Raw genomic sequence first — 20,912 nt, forward strand, 5'->3', positions numbered from 1 at the left:
TTGATGCTGTTTCATGTGATCTTGATGAAATACTGAACTGTGGGGGAAGGGAGCTTATAACCCTGAGATCAATTTGACAAGTCGGAGTATTACTATGCAATATAATAATAAAACCCAAGGGGCTTGTGTATTGCATGGCTTTTTATATTTTCCACAATTCAAGTTTTACTGGATTATACTAAATTGGCCCACGGCTGGTGAGAAATACAAAGAAGGGTTGTGTTTGTCAGATTTCATCACTGTGACAAAATACTATGCTATTTAAGGCAGACAAAGGCTTATTTTGGCTCCAGGTTTCAGAGATTTCAGACCATGTCATTTGGCCTATGCTGAAGCTTCCAGCATGGGGTTGGAAGCAACTCCTCTCTCCTCATGGGGGGCAGGAAGCAGAGAGGCTTTAGACAAGCTACAGCCCCAAGAACATGACCCCTATGACCTTCTTCCTCCAGCTAAGCCCATTAACAATAATGCATCAAAATATGAACTCATTCACAGATTAATCCACTGATGAAGTCAGAGCCCTGGTGGCCCAGGCACTTCCCCCAAAAGCTGGCAAGCCAGACTTTTAATGAACCTTGTACATACATATTTCATACCCAAATTATGACATTGCTTCCTTCGCCCTGAAGTCAAATGGGAAGCATCAATCTAGGTAAAGCCCCATGAGGACACACACCTGAGTCCCAACTTTTGCTCAGCCCCCAGTTTTGTCTTTTTCTTCTAGGAAAATATTCCCCTATGGCCAGGAAGCAAAGGAAAATGTCCCCACCTGCTACTCATATATCGAGAACCAACTCACCCCAAGGATATTTTTCAGACAGGAAATTGTAAGCAATGTCCCTCATTCCAGCTGAAAACCTGGTGCTCTTTAATCCCTGGCATGGCAGTGGCCTGGTTACATGTTCCTGCAGCCAAGTGATGCACTGTTAGAGGGACAGAGCCATGACATCTGGTGGCTTCCAACCTTCACTGTGTGCTGCTGGCGGTCAAGCTCCCTGTAGGTCATTAACGTGGATCAGCTGCTAATGGATTTTCAGAACTGGCTTTGTCCCCTGGCACTATTTTTAACTCATTTTGGATTCTAAATTCTCCAAACACATTTTCATTTGTTTGTGTGCACATAAATAAACTTTTTGGTGCCATTTCTATGATGCTCTTCAGGTGCTTCAGAAAAACAAACAAACAACTTTGTGCTGCTCTATTCATTGTACTGAAGGCTGGGTTGAAGACCACTTACTTTCCCTCAAAGTCTGAAGCAACCCCTCCACAGATGCGTATTTCAGATGCCATCAATTGAGGCAGTGACCACTCTTCTGTAGAACTGCAGAGTTGGTAGGCACCCTCATCCCATCCCTATGCAAAGAACACATCAAACCAGCAGCCATTCGCTAAATGGCTACTGTTCAGTCACTGCAGAGGGTACACTGTGACAACCATCATGAAGAAAACAACAAAAATAATTGTGCCATTGGTCCAATCCCAGAGACTTAAAGGTAATATAAACACATGGAAATCTAAGATTTACATACTGGTGTCCCACAGAATAATCCACCTTACAGGCACAGTATTTTGTTTGGAAGACACACATTTCAAAATGGAAGAGTTGTATATAAAAATCTAGATTTTAAGATTCTCAGTCTGAATATGGGACAGAATTAAGCTAGCAATAACATAACTGGAATGATTTAGGCTTGGTATGTGAAGTGTCCTATTGTGGGCTTGAGGCATCTGGTAGTGAAGGGCAGCCCTGACTGACTCTGATTCTAGACTGGAAAGCAGAGGCCGTGAACATTGTCAGCACAAATGAAACCTGAAAGAGTGGTCCAGAGAGTATCCAGAGAGAGTCAGGCTGACAGAACCAGTTTTCCTGGAGGAGATGTGCTTTGCAGAGACTACAGCACAGAGAATAGCCTGCAAGTTTCATCTTTCGTTCCTGCTAGGCATGCAGGCGTGCAATGGCTATGGCTCTGTTTTCACCCCAACCCCCACCCTCGACCCCATGCACTCACCCATCCCAAGTAGATTTAGGACTTGTCTTGTCAGATCTGTCATGGGGCGAGCAGGAGAGGCAGGCCTTACTACTAGAGCTCAAGAATCACCCAGGGAAAGCTGTCTGTATGTTACCAGAAGCAAGGAAAAAAAAAATCAGAGTACAGGTATGTGGTGGAGTTCCCCCTGCAGGATGTAGCACTGCTTGACTGTGGCACCTGGAAGCACCAATAAGCATCTGCTTATGGCAATGGGCTCTAAAAGGGTCTAACAAGTTGAACCCAGTCCAGGTGAAAACATAATTTCACTTTCGCAATAATCCCTAAAAGTAGACTTCCAATTTGCTGTTACATTGCTTCCCTTCTTAACTTGAATGCTTTAATGACATAACTGGAGAAGCCCATCTGACAGCAGTGAGAATGGCCTCCAGCCGCCAACTATCTGGGAATTATCAGCCCAACGTCTCTCAAGAAAATTAACCGTGCCAACATCCTTCTCCAGTGAGACCTTCAGCTGAGACCCGACACTTTGATGGCAACTTTGTTCATAGTTCTCAGGCAGAAGATCCAGATAAAGCCTGTCCAGATTTCTGGCCCAATAGCTGCTAGGAGGTAGCAAATGTGTGTTGTTTTAAAGTTGCCAATTATGTGGCAGATTTCTTCACAGCAATAGATAATTAAAACACACTCAAATGTATATCTCTTGTTAAAGGTGACCAGTCACTTATAAATACCATCACCAGGCGATATATGGACTGAATACACATGCAGAGGCTCTGTGTACTGATATTGCTCAGAAGGTAGTAAAGACAGAAGAAATGGCATGTGGCTGCAAAAGCAGCAGATGCCAGAAGCCACAGCTGTCTCCTTGCCAGCAGCCGTGGCTTCCTTACATGAGCAATCCCCTACATTACTGGAATCTGGAACCTGATTCTCCTCTTGGCCGGGCCCCCAGCACAGTGTGGGCTTGGTCTCAATATGTTCTCAATTTCCTTGTGTACCTCCTGAGTTCTCAGTTTACAGAGGACCTGATCCAGACCTAGGATACAAAGTGGGGGATCCAGCTAGTGTTGAGGAGGGTTTCCAGCTGGCAGAGGAGAGGCCCATGGACTAAGAAGAACCAGGCTTGAATGCAAGGGAGGCAGTGATTCACTCTGAGGATACCAGGTGGCTCTTTATGTCAAAAATGTCTATGTAACCAAATGCCATGATTAGTATAATAGCTCACCATTTTTTTTTTTTGGAATAATTATGGACTGAATCTTCCTTTGAAGTGTGAATCCCCCCTGGATGGAGAAACCGTTTTGATTCATTGCATTTGTTTATGTTTATCTGATTGGCTATATTTAATCAGAGTATTCAGTTTAGGGCCAAGAGATAGCTCACCTTATAAAGTGCTTGCCATGCAAGCACGAGGATCTGAGTTCAATAGCCAGAGCTAATGTCCAAAAGCCAGGTTCTTCTAAGCTCAGCAGGAGTGAGGTGCAAGTAGGTAGAGCCCTGGGCCCACTGCCCAGCCAGTCTATCCTGAATTCCATCCAGTCCAATAAGTTGTCCTTTCTCAAAAAGAAAGGTGGTGTGTGGCACCTGAGGAATGGAACCTGAGTTTGGTCTCTGACCTCCGTATGCACATTAATATGCAAGCATGTGTAAGCATGCACACAAAAATACATACTAAGACACTAGGGAGCAATCCTATAGATTACTGATCAGTTGGGTACGAAAGCAGGAGGGTTGGAAGGAGACACTAACTTTAACCTGCCCCTGGGCAAATAGCAATTATGCAAGATGCTGACTTGGATGGGAGAATTTTTGCTTTGCTTTCAGTGAGTCCATTCAGAAGGGGCTGAGAGGCAATGTCCAATGGAGATGGCCGGCTAGAGGGACTTGAGTATACAGGTCCAGCTACATACGCATTTGAACACGCTTGGCACAGAGACAGCTTGTGAGGTCATGGGAGTAGGGGTGATAACAGGGACAGAGTGCAGAGCCAGGATCAGTAGATGGGTAGGTTCGAGCCCTTATCCTCCAGGTTCACCTCTGGAAATGTATCATGAAGACATGATCAGCAATCAACCAGAGGGAGAGGGTGGCACGCTGGAGGGAAACAGTGGCAGAGTTATTGGTGAAAACTGTAAGCAACCCATTCTTCCACCAAGAGAGAAAAGCCTAATTGTGTTGTAAAGCATCGAGCACTCTAAGGTCAAAATTACATAAATACATCACAGTGCGGAACTGCTCAGTTGCTGAGAGGAGTGAACTAGCTTCAGAGATGTAAAGTAGGCTATCATTTCTGCATAGGTGTGTGCATACAGTCACATAAAACACTCTCAAAAGCCACACGCTGAAATGTCAGCTGGGACAGTGTTTGACTGTACTTTAAAGATAAGATGGGTTTTCCTATTTTATTCTTGTGCATGTGCACGTGTGCTCTGCTCAAAGCTTCCCTTTTGTTTCACAGAGACTTCCTGGCTCAGATCTGAGAACTGCTTTTTTGATGGCTCCTTTCTTGCCGAATTTCCCTAAAAAGCCTTCTGCCCTCATCTGTTTATTTTGATTCCAGCCCACCCTACATAATACCATTTGGCAGCATTAGGTCACAGTCATTGACAGAGCAGTTCCATGCCTGCTTTCCTCTTCTATTTGTTGTTTCGAGCACTGCTCTAAGAACTCAGCACAATGGGCTACCCACACCTATTCAGAAGTTCAAGCAAACCTTGCTATTTAGAGGGCTATAACATGTGTCTGACTGTGTGACAAAATCATGAGCAGCTCTTTAAAGTGCATGCTAACTAGTTGGCAGCCCTTTCTCCCTTTCCTTCCAGCAGCCCTAAGAGGCTATACCTCTTTGGGACGCTTGTCAGGAGCAATTGAAGCCAGGCACAAGGGCAGCCTGCACAACTATTCCAGTTGTTTTTCTTATGATGAAAACCAGGGCCTTTTCCGAACTTTAACAGCATCAAATTAGAGTTCAAAAATAGCTATGGTATTCTATAGCTTAATGGTTCCAGTATCCTTCCAGAAGCTTCATAATCTTTCAAGCTAAAGACCTTTCTAAGTTACAGAGTCGACCCATGGCCACTAGCTACAGCACTATCTATAAATTATCTCAATATCTTTCCTACTCTATAGTTGATATTTAAAATAAGCTCAATGACATTCTTATTGGCTTCCAAAGTACCTTATAAAATTCTTTCACCTTGGACCAAGGATCATATTCTTCTAGTAGTTCAGGGGGTTCAAAGAATACCTGTTGGGCTTAACATGCTGGCCCAGATTTCATGTTATGTATGGTCTAGACTTTTAAGTCTAGCCTGCAAGGGTACCACAGTATATTTTAAAGTTCAGCTTTCACCAACACTTAAAAAGAATAAAAATTTCACTTAAAAAAACTTTTGACATTTCTCCTGAAAAGATGCAAAGGAGCTGAACATATCTTTGATGTTTGTCAGTATTATTATTTTTGTATATGTGCTCTATGTCAGTTTATGTGTATCATATGTGTGCAGTATACTCAGAGTCCAGAAGAGGGCATCAGATCCCTTAGAACTGGAGTTACAAGAAGCTGTGAGCTGCCTAATGAGGGTGCTTGGCACTGAAGCCAGGTCCTCTACAAAATCAGCATAAACTCTTAACTGCTGAGCCATTTTTTCCAACTTGGCACTTGTCCTTTCAAACAAAGCATTTGATCTTAATAACCTATGGGCAAATGTTGGTGTTTCTCTCTCCACAAATATCACGTTAAGACATTTATCCCTAGGTAGTGGCTAATCTGAAGTAACTAGATGGTTAATGTGTGAGACTTTCCAGCTAGGATTAATGCCCTCAGCAGAGCTACTACAGGATCAGCACTCTGCAAGCTAAAAGAAGCTCTTCCCCAGAAAATGATCAACCTAATCTTGGACTTCCACTCTGCAGTACTATGGGAAAAATGTGTTATTTATAAGCTGCCCTTGTGGTACTGTAATATAGCATCTGTAACTAATGAACTCACTCCATATACCCTGGCTGTTTCCATCCCAAATGATGCCCTATGGCTTTGGTAAGCACCATATTGGTCACTGACCCCCCTCCTCTTCCCGTCAGGCTTAAGTGAGGGAATGGGAAGAGAAAGCATGCTCTTCCATTCATTCTTCTCTACTGGTGATTTGGAAACTCACTAGCAGTCTCAATTGGCAGACTTCCTGGAGTTCTATGCTTGTGCTCCTGCAGTTGAGCAAGCAGGTACAAGGAGCCACACAATGAAATCTGGGGAGGGGAGCAGAAGAAGATGGCAGCAATGAGAGCCCAGACTGTGCCTAATAGCTGCTTTCCTTCAGAGAGTTGAGAGTTACTGCTACTGCTTGAATACTTTCTCGGAGGCTGTGCTGGGAACTTAATCCCTAACCATGTCAAAAAGAGAGGCTCTTAAGGAGTCAGTAGGTAGTGGCAACTGTGCTTTAATGAAAGAATTAGTGCCCTCATTGTGGAAGTAGGTTTCTGACAGAAGAATGATGTATGATCTTGCTGGCTTACAGTTTAAGAAGGTTCAGCCCATCATAGCAGCAGGAACGTGAGAGAGTAGCTTTATACATAATGGCTAGACCAGGAATCAGAAAATGGAGCAGGAATTTGGACTGGTTCTACCCTCCAAAGCTTCCAGTGATCCACTTACTCTTCACCATCTCCACAATTCCCCACAACAGCATGACTAGCTTGGGGCTAGGTGTTCAAACACCTGAGCCTGTGAGGTATTTAACATTTAATCTTGAACACTTAGGTTTAGCCCAATTTTGTGTATATGTGCATGCATGTATATACACATGTGTATGTGTATATACAACACACACATACACACACACACACACACACAAACACACACACACACACACACACACACACACACACAGCCTTCTATCACTGCAATGGATGATGCATTAGTAAGGCCTTTGCCCCATTGGGCTGCTCAAGCTTTGACTTCCCACCTTCCAAATCTATAAGAATTAAAATTCTGTTCTTTTTAACTTACCTAGTCTGTTGTAAACTATTAGAGCAATATGAGTAGACTAAGCAAGAATTTAAATAGGATGCAAATACTAAATACATAGACCAACAATTAGATGAGGATCTCTTATTTAATATAACTCACCCAGAATAATTGTGATATTTTGGTGAAGATTTCAGTAGTAACTCTGGAATTAGAGTGTCATCTTTTGGGGTTACTGGACAACTCTGAGGCACAACTATCATTTGTCAGGCTTTAGTCTATAGAGAAATATATCTTGTACAAAGGGAAAGACAATCTCTGGGGTTCACATAAGAAGCCAGAATTATTGTTGAGAGCCTAGGCTCCCTAAGCCACAGCAACAGATAAACTGTATATCTTGTGCATAGAGCAGGCCCCGTACAAGATCAAAGTTGGGCTAACTCAGTCAGAAAAGAACTTGGCTTACAAAAACAAGGAATTAAGTTTGATGCCCAGGGGTTATCTAAAATAGCTGGACATGGTGTACCACTGAAATCCAACAACTGAGACAGATCCCTGGAGATCATTGGCCAGCTAGTCTAGCTTAAGAAGTATGTTCCAAGTTCAGGAAGAAACCCTGTAAAAAATAAGGTGAACAGCCCCCTGAAAAAATGACATCCAAGTTTGTCCCCTGCACTTTGCATGCACATAATGTGCAACAAACACACACACACATACACACACACAGCATGAAGTTATATTTATCCTCTTATTTACCCTCATGATGGCCTTGCTTCAGTGTTTATTAACTGATAAAGGCTAATAGTATAGTATAGAATAGAAATTGAAACTTTTAAAGGAAACAATGCTTAGTTATAAGAGAAGAGAAATTCAAGTGTGACAATTCCCTCCTTAAAAACATGCATCCAGGCCCCCTCCTAAGAATTTCCAAGTAATTTGTTGAACAGGCAAGGCCTGGTGGTATACATCAATAACCCCAGCACTCAGGAGACAAGATTGAAAGGCCTGAGGCCAGCCTGAGTTACAAAATAAGATCATGTTTTATAATGGAAAGAGAGAGAGGGGGGAAGAGAGAGGAAGAGAGAGAGAGAGGAAGAGAGAGAGGGGAAGAGAGAGAGAGAGAGAGAGAGAGAGAGAGAGAGAGAGAGAGAGAGAGAGAGAGAGAAAGAGAGATTAAGAATCGGGTACATAACATTTTCCTTCTCACATTTTATCTAAAAGGGTCTCTTGCCTCCAAATCAATTCTGTTGACAACTATCTGTGAACTTGCAATTCTAGCAGAGAGTCTGGGCCTTCCCTTGAGATGTCCAATCCTTGCCACCGTAGCACAGCCTCGTGCTCTAGCAGTATTATGCCTGACCCCTTCGTTCTGCACCTGGCTTTGTAGCTATTAGGGTTTGCTGTCTGAACTAGAACAGTCCTCATCTGATTCTGAAACACCTGGAACATTTGCATCCACCTGCTACCCAGGGCCAGCCCTGAAAAGCATTCCAAAGGACCACAGCTGAACCAACCCTTGGACTTGTTCCTTTATGCACACATCCCAAGTCCTTGTGTCATCCCATCATGGGCACAGTCTCTGCTTATTCACCAGCCTTTAGTTAATTCTCTGAACCTAGTACTCTGGCCACCACTGAGAATTTGTTTCCCTCTCTTAATAACGTCTAGATGCATATGAGCTACTGACACTGAAGGAGGAGGAAACTCTTCTCGAAGAGCCATTCAAATCACCTGGTTCTTCTTTCTAAGCTTCCAGGCCCATCTATTGCCATTAGTGGTGATAACTTGTATGCACCTTTGCCTTGAGCTGGAGACCCCCAGTAAATCAGGAGTCTCCCAGACAGATGATGAAGAGGTAGAGTCCCAGTCAAGGTTGGGCTGATTGACTCTGTTCATCAACTTATCTAAGAGGTGACCAGATAGCTACTAAAACATCATTTCTGTGTATAGCTGTGAGGGTATTCAATATATCAGCAACCTTTCTTGTCACTGGTAAAATAGCTGGCAGAAGCAACTTGGGAAACTGACAGTGTGAGGAGATATATTCTGGTGTTGTAGAGAAGGCATGGGACTTGGATCCTGTGGCTGAGGCTCCTCACATCTCAGATGAGGTAGCAGTGAGCTCAGACCAGAGTTCCAAAGATTCCACAACCTTTCAAAACAATACTGGCAACTGGGGACCAAACATTTAGACCAGAGTCTAGTGGTGGTATATGTGGATACTTGACCTCCACAGTACAACATTCTCTGAAAAGATTAGCATGTAAATGTATGGACTGAGGGAAAAACATCTATCCTCACCAGTATGGGCTCTGTGTACTACCCCATTGAGAACCTAGGGGCTGGAGAGATGGCTCAGTGGGTAAAGAGCACTGACTGCTCTTCTGAAGGTCCTGAGTTCAAATCCCAGCAACCACAGGGGGGCTCACAACCACCCATAGTGAGATCTGACACCCTCTTCTGGCACATCCAATGACAGCTACAGTGTACTTATGTATAATAATAAATCTTTTAAAAAAATGGAGGGAGGGTGAATTCTACCTTTCCCCAGCTCGGGATGCCAGCATCCCTGCTTCCTGAGCCTCAGGCTTTACACTAGAGCCCACTTTAGTGCCCAGTCCTTTGATTTTTCAGACTGGGCATTATATCATTGATTCCTTTGGTTCTCAGGCTTTCAGATTCTGACTAAATTATATCACATTTTTCTTGGCTCTCCAGCTTGCAAATAGGTTATTATGTGATTTCTCAACCTTATATAACCAGAGTAAGCAAATTCTCATAAGAAATCTCCTCTTGAACATATATACATACACACATACACACACACACACACACACACACAGAGTCCATATATGTATTTATTTATACTATCTATCTTGGTCCTATTTCTTTCTTTCTTCCTTTTTTTTTTAGATATTTTCTTTATTTACACGTAAATTTCTCCTTTCCCAGCTTCCCCTCCAAAAACAAACAAAAACAACAAGAACAAACCCCTGTTGCCTCCCCCCTCCCCATGCCTGCCACCCCACCCTCTCCCACTTATTGGCCCTGGCATTTCCCTACACTGGGGCACAGAACCTTCAAAGGGCCAAGGTCCTTTCCTTCTATTGATGATCAAATTTGCAATCCTCTACTATACACATGCTGCCTGAACAATCAGACCCACCATGTGCAGTCCTTGGTTGGTGGTTGAGTCCCTGGGAGCTCTGAGTACTAGTTAGTTCATATTGTTGTTCGTCCTAAGGGGCTGCAAACCCCTCAGCTTCTTTGGTCCTTTCTCTAACTCCTTCATTGGGGACCCTGTACTCAGTTCAATGGATGGCTGTGAGTCTCTACATCTTTATTAGTCAGGTACTGTCAGAGCCTCTCAGGAGATAGCTATATTTAGGCTGGCTTGTCCTTCCTTCAGTCTCTGCTCCATAGTTAATCTCTGCAACACCTTCCGGGGGTATTTGGTTCCCCCTTTTAAGAAGGAATGAAATGTCCTATTTCTATAAGTACTAGACTAACACAGAAAGCTCCAGTGAATATTCAAACTAGGTTTTAAAAGAGTCATTTGGTCTGGGCTGCTTACAACTCTGAACACCCCATGGTACAAGACAGGAATAATCATATCTACTTCAAATCCTCACTTTTAACACTGAGTGAGGTAACATCTGTAAAACACTTAGCACTCAATGCAACATCTGCATCTTGCTGTTGCCGTTGTTATTTTTATATCAGTCAAGATTCTTTAATTGCAAGCAACAGAAATCAACTCTGGCTAACTCAAACTAAAGTGGAGTTTAATGGGGAGATATTAGAGAACTCATCAAATCAAAGGAACATCAGATGAATAGGCATATAAGAAAGAAGAGCAAAGGCTACTCCAGGGAGCCATGCTGGCAGAGCTGGTTGGCAACTTATCAACTCTAAGCATTTCACTCATCCTTGCCTCTGTCCACTAGAGAGCCCACATTCCTAGGAAGAAACCCCCGGGGCTAGCTTCTGTTACATTCTGTCTCTTGTCTAGAGCAGTGAGGATGGTAAAATACCCTAGGTAACAATCCCAGACAGCCTGCACATAGCAGAACAGAGACAGTTTGTCAGAGGGAAAAAGGGAACTTTGACCAGAAGAGGGCATGAATGTGGTACAAAATCCAAATGTGCCTGCTGTGTGTTCCGTCTGTGTAGAAGCTTGCGGTTCTCAGTTCTTGGTTGTCCAGATTATACAAGCAGAGAGGCTGGAGGTGTTATCATGAGCTTCCACTCCTCAAGAATGGTATCTTTCTTGCCCATCTGGCCTCAAACACCTGGAGCTTGCCTCAGTAGGACCCACTCTGTGTTGCAGTCTTGCAAGAATAGACACATTTGGGCCCAAATGACAACACAAATTATGAAGCCATTTAACACCTGCTTTACTTTTATAATGCTATTAAAAAGTTTTATCCTAAATATTTGAGGTGTGATTCTACTCTCTCATACATACGCTAATGCAAATCTCACACCTGTTGGAATCCTGGCTCCTTTGCTGGTGAGATCTGAAATGACACCTTTATGGAAAATGGTAAAATTCTTATTACAGACTAATGAATGGAGTACACATGCTCCAGCTGTGGCAGCCTGTCATTCCCCTGCCTTCCCATGGGAACTCACTGCAGGGTAATTGGGGGAATGTGAATGCTGCTTCATGGATTAATTTTAAGATGTTCTGAAAGACAATAAGCGTGGCAGTAAAATGCTTACACACACCTGAAATGTGTTTTGTTTCTTGTTCTAATTATACTAATAAATTAATAGTATTTGTTTTCATCCACTGTAAATATCTTTCTAAATATATTTCCTCTGATTTTAAATGAAGAAAATATTCCTGTGATGCTGGCACTGGTCCTGATGAGAACCAGAAGACGGTCAGCATCCACTCAAGCACTGTGAAGCAAGAAGAGCTGTCTCCTAATGCCTCAGTAGCAGCCTCAGGTGGAATATTCTCAGTGCCTGGACCCATTCCTCTCTGTCCAGAAAAATGCACTTAAATTCATGCTAGTTTGGATCTTCTACATTTTAGTCCTCAAGTGAATTACTGTGGTCTCATCCACGTGGGCTCCTTATAGGTCACCATCAAACAATGTCAAATAACAACACTCGTGATTCTAGAGAAATTATAACAAGATGAATGTTTCCCAACGTTGTGGCTTCCCCATAGCAGTTACCTGATATGCTGCATGAAACCTCAGGAAATGTCTTCCAACAGGAAGCAACTCTTCTCCATAGGTTGGTGGTTGAGAGTACACTTCTGCCTGCTACTGCCCACCACTGTTTTAGTGAAAGCTCCTTCCCCACATACTAAATGGAAACTGTCTCAGAGACAGGCAGTTGTGGATTGGATTATTTTTACTAACCTGCCCACCTACCCAGACCTTAGTGTCTTCACTTACAAGATGAGAATGTAGGGCCAGCAAGATGGATGGCTCAGCAGGTAAAGGTGCTTGTCATCAAATCGACTGACATGATCTATGGAATCTACATTGTAGAAGAAATGGCTCATGAAACCTGACAACACACTACACAACCTGGGGGTGTGGGGCAGCTCAGCATATTGGAGAGTGTCCTTTCCAGGTAGCTCAGGTGGTCTGAGCTTCTTGCAGGCAGGTTGCCTGTTCTGCCCTTTTTAGACAGTTTGGAGGGCCTGAATGTATCATTGTAGTCATTACTGCTTGCATGATTGGGGAGTGATATGTGAACTGAACTGTTCAGTTTCAGGGACTTCCTGGAGCTATGGTTTGCTTAATGAGCTTCTCTGCAAGGTGAAATGTTTCATATTCTCTCTAACATCCTGGATAATAATGAGCTTCCATACACAATGGACAGTTTTAATCTTGGAGGAACATGCTATACAGTACAACACATACACACACACACACACACACACACACAGAGAGAGAGAGAGAAAGAGAGAGAGAGAGAGACAGACAGAGACAGAGACAGAGAATGTAAAGTATGTAAAATATCAAACAAAATCATCTTGAGAGTCCATCCAGTCTTTCATACTGTGACACTACAAGTGTTTTTGTGTATAAGTCAGATATAAGTGAGAAAATGTTCACTGCAGAGATTGTCAAAAAGTCCCCCCCACACTTCCATCAAAGCTTCTGCCTATCTGTGGAGCTGTCCCTGTATCCAGCTGGCACCCTACACCATGTCCTATGCCCCTGCCAGCCCTGATACAACACTCCTTTCTGGATTTGTGGTCACATCACAACTGGTAGCAAACCCAGCTCAAATATGGGAGATTCTGTCTGAGAAAATTTGGCACTAAGACAAAGCAATTAAGGGTGTTGATCCATCTCCCATTCCTGGGTGCTGAAGAAACAGCAATATGGAAAAGGTTCTGTGTTCAGAAGCACCCTTCCTTGTATCTACCTTAGAGCCCATTTGGCGCACAGTGTGGGCATGCTGTACTATCTACCCCAGAAAGAAGGATCTAAGTCCTCATCCAACTTCAAGCTGAGGGTGACTACAAGTACCTCTGCCTTCCCAGTATACCACTTTCCTCTAATTTCTAAGCCAGGGATAATGGTCCTTCATAATTTTTATCTAATGCAAAAAACAACATATTCAGTCCCCATGATCAGGGATTCTGAAGCCAAGAGCCAAGTGAAAGCAAAGTAGTGGCAAGTTTAATAAATGTTTCAGGTAGAGACAACTGACTACAGAGGTCATGGTCTGGAATTTAGGGTGAGCATCTTCCAGGGTTCCCTTGTCTCTTACCAGGCTCTGACCAAGCCCTAAAGACTTTTCAGAAAGGTCTCTTTTAGAAGATCATGGACACCTCAGAATTTCATGTCGAGAAGCAAACATGCTGCCCAGTCTCATGCTTGCTAAGCTCATGTCATATGAGGCCCAGACACTGTTGACTTTTGGACTATGTGACAATAGTCAAAATCATCATCTCCAGTCTAAGTGTGGTTAAATGAGTTTGCGTCTTTGTTGTTCTCTCTGTCTGTCTGTCTGTCTGTCTGTAGCTGTCTCTCTTTTTCTATCTCTCTCTCTCCTCTACACTCTTCCCTTCCTACTTTCCCTGCTTCCCTCTTTTAATGAAGGAATAGATAGATCTCTTCCTGCAAGGGATTCACCATCCTGCTGACTATGTGGAAGATATCTGCAGAGGGCATATAATAGAGTGTAAAGAGATGTCTCTTCTCTTGATACTAGTTCTTATTCTCTTATATCTCTTGAAGATAATTCAATTAACTTGATAAGTTTCCCATGATAAACACAAAAGTACTTATGTGAAAACCTGACTGTCATTCCCTAATCATTGAACCTCCTTTTACCACAGCCCACTCCAAACCACCTTCTCTAAACCAGACCAGTAGATTTCCAGTCCCTTCGCCGATTCAGTTGCTGTACCCACATTCAATACTGAGTCTCCTCTTCTCTGGTGTCTTCATGGCCCCAGGTAGGATCTAGTTCTACAACTGGTTGTGGCTAAAGTTTGCTTTATTTTATTTTTTTCCTTCGGTTGTTCCTAAGTGTCTAACATAAATGGCTTACATCTCATCAAAAAAGACAATCATGATGCTTTCCCTAGGATCAAAACCAGGTCCTCAGAAAAAGTATTAAAGTGCACAGTTGACCCAGAATTCTCATACATAATCAAGATGTGAGCTCTTTAGAAAATTCTAGAAGGTGGAAGAAAAGGTTTCTTCCTGGGGCACAGGAGCAGTTTTCAAAATCTTCCTTTTATGATGATCAAGACCCTTCTGTGTACTCAGCATCATCCTCACATCCTAGCTCAATCAGTACTGTTGTAGAGAGACTCTATTCTCCCATGATCTGCAGACTTGCTAATCAGTACCATGAAAAGCTACTCACAGAGACAAAAGCCATGAGCAACCCAGAACATCTCTGACCATGCTCCTGGAGGAGTTCTCAGGGACTCCTTGTACAGGCTTCTCTGGAGATGGGCTTTCCTCAGCCATTCTGGCCACATGTTCTGCCTCTGTAGAGAGACCATGGGATATATAGAAATATTACCTACCCTAGCACAGTTGACCCAGAACAAACCATTTTTCTCTACTTGATTTACCACAGATAGACAGTGCCCTTCTAAAATTGTGTCAATTAACTATTGGGGCTGAGTGCTGAAAGCTGCTTGGTAGTTAAACATTCACCCCAGATTTGAGAGCCAGTAAACAGAGAAGCCACCCAATACAGATGCATGCAATTGAGGTTTTGGGGTGTTGCAATATTGGGTCTCATGGCCAAAAGTCTTCTCCTCAACAAGGAAGCAGAAAATGGAAATAACCACGGCCTCCAGCCTATAGAATGTTATTCAAGGCCCTAGTCCAGTCATTCTAGAAATGCAAAGGGCAGGGGCTTCCCTAGCATTCCTTCATGTTCCAGCTCCTTCTAGACTGGGGAGCTCTTAAATAGCATAATTATCACTGGAGCAAGGAGAGGATGCATAGAAGCATACACTGGGAATAGGAATGGAGGACATGAGCTGTAGAATCATGGAAACAGGAGAGTCGGTGGTCAGACAAGTCAGTATGGACCTGCTGCAGCCCTTTGGAGACCAGGCTCTTAACCTCATCTAATGTGAAAAGACTTGGAACCCTTCCCCTTCTCACCTTACCACCTTCAGTAACCAGGAGAGCTGGTCCTGGGTTCATGAGAGCTGGAGAGCTAGCCCTGTCCCTTCACTACCTGAAGTACTTGAGAAAGCAGGCCCTGCACCTTGTCTGGGCAACAGAATAGAAATGGCCCAGATGGAAAAAGCTCTAAAGGTATGAGAGTTGGGGAGCTGTCCCAGTCACTTACAAGCTACAGCACTTAGGAAATTAGGCCCCAAACCTTGACTAAGCAGCAGATCAGCACAGCAAGTCCAAGAACGCATCTTGACACCATGGCACAGAAAGGATGGATTTGTGTTCTGATTCTCCCCTGTTCTGTCACTCAGCATTCACCTCGCATTCTCTCCTAGGTTCCTTTTGCCTGGCTTCTCTAGAGAACAGACCCAATAGAATGAATATATATTAAAATGGGATTTATTAGACTGGCTTACATGTAGCATATTCTGGGTACTCCAGCTCTCTCACAGTGGAGAAGCTGCTCTGTCCACAAAGCTGGAGGATTCTGTAGTTCCAATCTGACTCCCAGGGCCCAAAGAACCCCTAGAGAACCATTGGTTTTCAGCTCCTGTTAGAAGGCCTTGGAGCTGGATTCTGATGTTAGTAACGATGGCAACAGCAAAGGGGATGAAGTCACAAACAAATGGGGGAAGGGCAAAAGCTCTTCCATCAAACCTCCTTATGTCTAGGCAAGCACCTCAAGGTACCATCCACATGGAGAGTGGGTTTTCCTATCTTAGTTAACCTAATAAAGAAAACCCCTCACTCATGTGCTCAAAGCTTTATCTCTTAGTTGAGGCCAGATCTTATGCTACAGATTAACCATCATATGGGCTGACTTTGGGTACTCCCTGAGCCAATTAGGGGAAAGACAATTAGAAAAGTCTAGTGGGAAATATAGTGAGGCCTATGACCTTAGTGGCTAACTCAGGCTTCATTTAATTTACTTCAACTGCAATCTCTATCTACATTTAAATATGAAAACAGATTTCTAGCTTTTCTTTGAAACAAGAAACCCAGCCACCAGAGCCCTCATTTCCTCATGGTGATGGGGAGTACATTACACAGGGTGCCCCAGCTCACGCTGCCAACTGAGCCTCCCTTCAGTAGGCTGCCTTCTGTGGCCACTTGTTCAGCTGTTAGTAGAATCTCAGTGACAAGGAGCCTAAGGACAGAGCTCAGGGCTGCTCTGCATCTGAGAAAGGTAACCAGGAATGGGGTTGTCACTTATAAACAGATAGGGATGGCCTTAGTGCTGGGTTCCTGCAACTGGACTGAGGAGCTGGAGGCATTCCAGGCAGAGGGAATGACAGGGGCTGTCCTGTTTAGTTTTATGTCAACTTAACACTTAAGGTAGAGGAATCAGAGAGGAGGGAGCCTCAACTGAGAAAAATGCCTCTATAAGATAGGGATGCAGGCAAGCCTGTGGAGCATTTTCCTAATTGGGGTTTGATGGAGAGGGATCAAGCTATTGTGGGTGGGACCACCTTTTGGCTGGTAGTTCTGGCTTCTATAAGAAAGCAAGCTAAGCAAGACATGAAGAAAAAGCCAGTAAGCAGCACTCCCCATGGCCTCTGTATCGGCTCCTGCCTCCAGGTTTGTGCCTTGTTTGAGTTTCTGTTCTGGCTTCCTTCAATAATGAATGGTGATATGGAAGTATAAACCAAATAAACCCTTTTCTCCCCAAGTAGTTTTTGTCATGGGGTTTCATCACCGCAATAACAAAACTAAGACAGAGGCTAAAGAACAGAGGGAACAAAAAGTTTGACAAGTGTTAGCAAAGTGGACACTCAATCTGGTAATGGAGAGATCCCTAGATCCTGGGAGACATTTCAGAGTGTCATAGATCGCCTCCTGATATTCTCAGGTGTCTTCTGCTCTGGAAAGAAGTTTGGAATAAAAACAGTACCTGTCACTCAAAGATGTTCCCTCCTATCAGGACAGCCTTGGGCCATGCCCTGGTTCAGCTTCAAGGAAGAAGACTCACCATTTGCCCTTGACAATGTCAGGCAATGTTGAGAGTCATGGGCATGGTCAGCAATTTAGAAGAATTCACACTTATACTCTACATGTGAGTGGCCATCATGGACAGGTACATACAAGGATCTTAGTGTCCAAGAGCCAAGACAATTGAAGACCCATTGTGATCTTCATACCCTCATACTTCCTCCTTCCTCTTATCCCCAGTTACAACATTCTATCTCTGCCAGGGAGTCTCGGTCAGTTGCTGGCCAGCAGGACCACCACAGTGAAAGATACATTCATATCTCTGCAATCCCCCAAAACCTTGTGCATTATGCAGTTTTAGTCCCTGCAGCCATGGCTGGACCTGCGTGGTCTCCAGGGGTTTGTCCAAAGCAACTCATTCTGAGCTGAATTACAAGATCAGAAGCGCTTGGGAAATTGGTGCTCTAAAATAACGCCACTGAAATAAAATTTAATGGTGGAAGAAATACGGTATTTTGAAAACCGGAGAATAAACATGCGGCAGAGCCTGGATATGAAGTCATGCAGGGCTGCTCGTGAAAGCCATCCTATCATAGAAGTCTAATAATTTTTAATAGTCTTGTAAATTTCCCTTATGAAATGAGGCCACTGTAAACAATTCTCCATATTTTTTTGAGTATTTATGGAGTGCTGTTGAAGTTATTAAGTGTGAATGATTTTCATTGATAACTCTTGTTCTGCAAGAAAGTGCTAGCTGGCTCAGTGGGCATGGTGACAAGGTATGTCCTTTCAGAGGTCAAGTGTATAATGTTACTGAAGACATTTTTTCTCTCAATTGAGGGCCATAGGGGTTAGTGTGCACTTATCTATGTGTTTAGTCTGTTTTTCATTACTGCAATGAAACACCCGACATGAAGTACTTAAGAAGTAAAGAGGTTTATTTACCTCACACTTTGGAGTTCAAAGTGTGAATGGTATGGTTCTGACTCAAGGCCCATGGTGGAAGCCAGATGATGAAATGTGTGTAGAGAAAGAAAACAAGCACATCTCTTTTTGGTATTTCTTCAGTTTTGGGGGATGTTGTTTGTATTTCTGTTTTCTTGTTTGCTTGTTTTATTTTCTGTTTTCTGTCTTGCTTGTTTTGAGACAAGGTCTTACCATATATCACTGGCTGGACTAGAAATCAAGACAAAAACTAGGCTCTTCTTGAACTCACAGAGATCTATGTGCTCTCCAACTCCTGAATGTTTCGATTTTAGGCATGTGGTACCACACGAACTCCAGTAACCACACCTTGAATGAAGCAGAAAGAAGGAATATTTGGGTATATTCTTACTAATTTTATTACGTCTCTAAGGGTCATGTGATAGCTATCAAAACGTCACACACAAACTAACTTCCAGCTAACCTTCCATGAGGCCCCACCTCCTAAAAATGCTACCACTGCCCATAAGCACCACTCTGAAGGTGAAGCCCAGAATGTATATTCCTTAACATATATTCAATGTCCAAATCAAAGCACATAGAGGGGGAAAGAAACAGAATTGCAAACACTGGTGTTTCAGGTTTAACTTTCTGAGTAGAGAACAAGGAACAAATATTCTTGCATTCTATTTATATATTAGCATGCATTATCACCTTTGCTGAGGGGCAGGAAATGCACAAGGGAACTGTGACAGCTAATGTTGATTGTCAACTTGAGTCCATCTGGAATCAACTAAAACCCAAGCTGCTGGACAATCCTGGGAAGGATTTTCTTGGTCAGATTATTTGAAGCAAGAAGACGAACCCTAACTCTGAGCCACACCATCTAATGGCAGCCCACATGAAAGGACATGGAAGAATGAAACTGGTTTTGTTTGTTTGTTTGTTTGTTTGTTTTGCCTTCCCCTCATTTCCATCTGCAAGTTCATTTATCCTTTTGTGGTGGCATTCCTTTGCTTATATTAGAAGCAACTTCTCTGGAATTCCAATGTTGACTGAAGGCCAGCAGCTCTCTAGGAATCCTCTGGGACTCTGGCACCAGATTGGAACTCCTGAGATATCCAGTCTTGTGGGATGAGCAATCACCATATTCTCAGCCTTTCTGTCATATATGTAATGAGATAGCCATTGTCAGACTACCAAGAACATGGCCTGTGAATAGTCTAACATATTACAGGCACACTCATACACACGCATACTATATATATATACACATATATATGTATATGTATATTACATAATGCATATTATCTATTATATTATGTATTATGTACTGTATGTTATATGTTACATGTTACATTCTTCACACTGCATTCTGTATGTTGCATGTTGTACATTGCATGTTTTATGTTGTACGTTATACATTCATTATATGTTATATATTCATTCTGTCAGTTCTGTTCCTTTAGAGAATCCTGACCAATATAAGAATAAAGCAATAAACAAAGAGGATATAAAATAATATATCCTAAAAATATAAAAAGAGATCGACTTTTGTGGCTTTTATACAACTTATAACCTAAAGAAAGTCAGAGATATTAATTAGAAAAATCACATACCCCTGGGAGCTCTTAAGAGGAAGATCTAGAGATTTTCTAGCAGGAAATTCTTGAGCTAACAGCTATAAAAAGAACAAGACTAGAAGTCAACTAGAGTGTGGGGTAGAAAGAAGAGGATTATGGAAGCAGGAACAAACTTTTATAAGATCCGTGCTGGGGAGGAAGAACATGATGGATGAGGAACTGAGAAAAGAAATGCTATGGAGGTTGAGATGGGAGAACAGAAGAGCTCAGCCAAGGAAAACCCTATAGGATGACAGACGTCTTTACCCCAAGGTTAGGGAAAGCCACGGGAGACTCTGAACAATATAACATCAACAGGTCACCTGGAGAGGAGGCTGCTATGTGGCTGTAATTGCGATGAGTAGAAAAGGAGCTGGACCATTTGAGTAGTATTCGCTGAAATGGAAATAATGAAAAAATATCAAGTTGGCAGGGTGTAGGTAGATTTGGACTCTGGTCTTTATGGTGTCAATCAGAGAGTGGGCCAAGATGCAGATGTGGGGCACCCAGGGAAGGTCTGAGGTTTAACGGAAGTACATAAAGCTATTAGAGCGTGGATGGTAATTAAAACTGTAGGCATATCTGCAGCTTTATTCAGAGATGGTGTAATGGTAAGACATGGATGCAACTCTGCAAAGTCCATTGCTTAATTAACAGCTCTCTGTCTAAATTGTGGATTACAGTCATGCAGAGCTTTTCAGGGACTGATGCGTGGGTTGTACCTCAAGCAATTATGGTTTTCTAAATGAACATGTTAGGGGTGTGACCTGAGGGTCTATATTTTCAAGTGCATCCCAGGTGATTCTAATGCACAGCACTGAAAACCATCATAAATAAGGAGAGGAGACCACAC

General features: G+C 42.9%; 2 long non-coding RNA genes across 2 annotated transcripts in view; both read right to left on the bottom strand.

Moving 5' to 3' along the window:
- LOC116102061 overlaps positions 1-16,145 on the bottom strand; it is a 36,158-nt gene extending 20,013 nt beyond the window's left edge. The window contains exons 1-2 of the long non-coding RNA XR_004122995.1: positions 16,001-16,145; positions 14,809-14,935 (exon numbers count right to left, since the gene is read on the bottom strand). This is a non-coding gene — a long non-coding RNA (uncharacterized LOC116102061). The remainder of the gene's footprint in view (positions 1-14,808; positions 14,936-16,000) is intronic.
- A 2,446-nt stretch (positions 16,146-18,591) lies between these two features.
- The window catches only part of LOC116102059, a 128,111-nt gene continuing 125,790 nt past the window's right edge, over positions 18,592-20,912 (bottom strand). The window contains exon 4 of the long non-coding RNA XR_004122990.1: positions 18,592-18,806. This is a non-coding gene — a long non-coding RNA (uncharacterized LOC116102059). The remainder of the gene's footprint in view (positions 18,807-20,912) is intronic.

Source organism: Mastomys coucha, unplaced genomic scaffold (assembly GCF_008632895.1).
Source record: "Mastomys coucha isolate ucsf_1 unplaced genomic scaffold, UCSF_Mcou_1 pScaffold21, whole genome shotgun sequence".
Classification (NCBI taxonomy): Eukaryota; Metazoa; Chordata; class Mammalia; order Rodentia; family Muridae; genus Mastomys; species Mastomys coucha.